Source organism: Carassius auratus, unplaced genomic scaffold (assembly GCF_003368295.1).
Source record: "Carassius auratus strain Wakin unplaced genomic scaffold, ASM336829v1 scaf_tig00013214, whole genome shotgun sequence".
Taxonomy (NCBI): domain Eukaryota; kingdom Metazoa; phylum Chordata; class Actinopteri; order Cypriniformes; family Cyprinidae; genus Carassius; species Carassius auratus.
In genome coordinates, this window is record NW_020524379.1 from 28,038 (window position 1) to 32,143 (window position 4,106).

Below are 4,106 nucleotides of genomic sequence, written 5' to 3' on the forward strand. Positions count from 1 at the left end.
GATTGCATAAATTTCTGAAAAAAAAAAAAATATATATATATACATTTGCCTTTTGTCATACTGTTCTGTACTGATTATTTAAATAAATAAATATAAAAATTGTTTTACAGCTTCACCGAAAATGAAAAGCATTTTTATTTTACATTTATTTGATAGTAGTAATCATATCCAACTACAGAGAGTGGATCTCCCATCCAATGTTTTAATGCAAATATACTTGACTTTACATTTATATATGGCCAGATATTGAGTAAGCAAGCCCAGCCCATGTTTCACTGCCTGAAAGTCCATTTATTTCTGTAAACTGAATTGATTCATTTGCTTCTCTTGCTTCTTTAAAGAGCCACACAGATGGGAAATCAAAAATTACCTGTATTACAGTGTATGATGTAGCTGTCCATCAGAGTAAACAATGTGCAAACTAATTAAACCAAAAAGTACACGATTTATAAAGTTATTGGCTTCTAAAGTAAGGAGTTGACTCTGAATCGCTGAAACGAGTCGTTATAGATTTCAAATCTTTTGCCCATCTCTATGTATGTCACTAGAACACTTTGCATAATAATCTCCGCCTACCGTCTTGGGAGAAACAAAACTCTGACCTGCCCCACCCCTCCACACAGATGGTGGTGTGATAGCATCTACAACAAATCCCTTTTGTTGTGTTCACAACATTTCACTGATGACTGCTTTTCTAATCTCGGTGAGTTCAAGGCAGGATTTTCAGAGCGTGTGGCCATAAAAGAGGGTTCATTACCAACTTTATTTGGACCAACAAGCATCTCCGAATCACAACCTGTAAGTTGTTTTCTCCTGAGCGTCTTATCAGTATGTGTGCTGTCTGCAGCCTTTGTCTGTGCTGATCTTCATTTACAAACACGTCATTAAAATGAAGTGTAACTCCGTGAATACTCAACTAAGAGACATGAGAGAGATATCTATAGAAAGCTTGACATGTCTACTTTAAAACAACAAGTGCTGACGAAAATATCACAGATATTCTGTGATAAAGTAATCCATCTGAAAACAATGCAATGTCCGTTTTTTCAAGTCTGCCTTCATTATATCTAATGTGACCACGCCCCCGCGCTAAACGCGCTATTCAAAATTCAAACTGAAGCGTGCGGCTTGAATACGACCACACAGAAGAAAAAGCTGCGAGACTGTTCAAGTTTTTTATTTTACTGTTTGCTTCGCGATGAGAGGAATAAGACATAATTCACCCCAAAAAGATGCTAATGCATTGTTTACTGTGAAGTGGTGTGCGAAACCACCAATGAAAACTGACTATGTCAGTTGACCAATCAGAACACAGTATGCTACCGAAAGGTGGGGTTTAAGGAAACTGAATCTTTTGAACAACTTCACGTGAACCGTTTGGGGATCTCTGAGAATTGAGGTAATTTTAAAATGATATTTTGACAAAATGACAATGTTTTTTAACCTTGTATGCATTTAAACCTGTTGTACAGGACTTATAAACAGTGATAGGAAGCTTAGAATTTTCATCTTACTGGCTCTTTGACTTTGAGTAGTCTATATAAATATCAGATTTCTTGGCAAATCTATTTCTCGTTAATATGTGTTTTTGTGTGTTCTGTCACAACTAGTGTCTTTCGTGAACGAATTGTTCTTTTTGAACATTTGTTCTCGTTCACGTAATCCACTGACTCATTTCTCATTCACTGAAATTCCTCTCTCCACAGAAGTGCGGAGCTACAAGCAGCGCATGCGCAGCTCGGTGAACCGGGTATCTGAAATGTTTCAACCTGTCAAAGCATTACTCAACCTCGTGCCAATAGCCTTCGAGTATGAGATGTGATGGAGCATGTGATTTTTTTTAATGTAGTTGTCACGGGGTGACGAAAGAGAAGCAGAACTAAGTCCCGCCGGAATTTTGTGTTCCCCTCGGCACGGTGTCGCGGTAACACCGGTCCACTTCCGGGTTGCGCCCGATGTCACAATAACAACGCTAATGACAGATTGACATCTGGTGTGGGGAGTTTGATGTGGCGATCTGTGAGAGGATTATGGAGGCGGAGTAACCACATAAAAAGAGAAGTGCAGAGACCATGCGGGGGGATTCTTTTTGGTCGTTCGTTCTCCCGGCTATTCTTCCTGGTTGGCTTGCCCCCGTGTGTGGTTCTTCTCTTTGGATGTGTTCCCCCTAGGAGAGGTGAATTCCTGGGACGTTTGGGCTGGCGTGTGGAGGTATTTGAGGACTACTGTGGGGTTTCGGCTATCTGGCTGTGCAACAGATATATCAGCGATCGAGTGGAGATATTCAGGACAGAAAGAGTGTGAGTACTGGAAAGCAAGTGAAGACCAGACCGCGCCATCGCTATCGGAGGGAAGTTAAGAGACCTGATCTGGGACTTCGATCAATTGTATACATCTGGACTGGGAGTGATAACGTTGTGAAGTGGACGGAGTCATCGTTGGGTGAGTGCTGGCTCTATTTGCACTAAGAGTGGGTGTGCCGTGTCTGAAGTGGTGTGTTTGCACAATAAATCGTTTGAAGTGAAGTTACAGAGTGTGGGGAAGATATATAGAGTTAATGCCGGACGCTCACCACCCCGAGAGCCCACCACCGTCACCGTAATCCACACCCAGGCACTCAACTGAATTATCCCCCAGCCGTAAGCCCCATTTCTTATTCAAGAACACATACATGCTGTTGATTACTTACCCCGCTGTGTAGATCGCAGGATCCTCTGGGCCGAACACCGCATGTGATGTCCCTATGAAAGGAGGTGGACACAAGAATTATTCCTTTCCCGGTCACAACCGAAGCATCTCCCAGCCGTAAGCCCCACTACTTATTCAAGAACACACACTTACTGTTGATTACTTACTCTGCTGTGCAGATCGCAGGATCCTCTGGGCCGAACGTCGCATGTGATGTCCCTATGAAAAGAGGTGGACACAAGAATTATTCCTTTCCCGGTCACAACCGAAGCATCCCCCAGCCGTAAGCCCCATTACTTATGCAAGAACACATACTTGCTGTTGATTACTTACCCTGCTGTGCAGATCGCAGGATCCTCTGGGCCGAATGCTGTATGTGATGTCCCTGTAGAAAGAGGTGGACACACGAATTATTCCTTTCCCGGTCTTAACCGAAGCATCTCCCAGCCGTAAGCCCCACTACTTATTCAAGAACACATACTTACTGTTGATTACTTACTCTGCTGTGCAGATCGCAGGATCCTCTGGGCCGAACGCCGCATGTGATGTCCCTATGAAAAGAGGTGGACACAAGAATTATTCCTTTCCCGGTCACAACCAAAGCATCTCCCAGCCGTAAGCCCCATTACTTATGAAAGAACACATACTTGCTGTTGATTACTTACTCTGCTGTGCAGATCGCAGGATCCTCTGGGCCGAATGCTGTATGTGATGTCCCTGTAGAAAGAGGTGGACACACGAATTATTCCTTTCCCGGTCTTAACCGAAGCATCTCCCAGCCGTAAGCCCCATTACTTATTCAAGGACACATACTTACTGTTGATTACTTACCCCGCTGTGCAGATCGCAGGATTCTCTGGGCCGAATGCTGCATGTGATGTCCCTGTAGAAGGAGGTGGACACGAGAATTATTCCTTTTCCCGGTCTCGACCGAAACATCCACGAGCTCTACTTACCCGGATACCCCCCCCCTCACTCCGGGACGGGTGATAGACTATCCTGGCTCTTGCTGGCCCCGTACAGGCACGAACTGCCGACGACTCCACGCCTTCCCGGCGTCCGAGGTCTGGCTCCGTTCTGGTCGGGAGACACGGAAGGAACAATGAACTTTTAAATTGCTTTTAACCAAATAAAACCTTGTTCATTTTTTTATACTCTCGTCCGTCTGGTTCTTCTGGTACGCTCCCCGAGGTGATCCTGGGTTTCAGGGGTGGGTGCAGTCTGGCTTGGCCCCCCGACCTGTGACAGATTTGGCGTAGTCGGCAGGGTTTCACCTCGGGTTGAGCGACCAGGGATTCTCAGATGGCCGACGACGAGGCACTGGGGGCCCCACCCCGAGTCATGCCAGTGTTCATGGGAAACCCCTGGGTCCAGAAATATGGAGGAAATGATTTAGAGGTGCGCCTCTCCGAATGGCG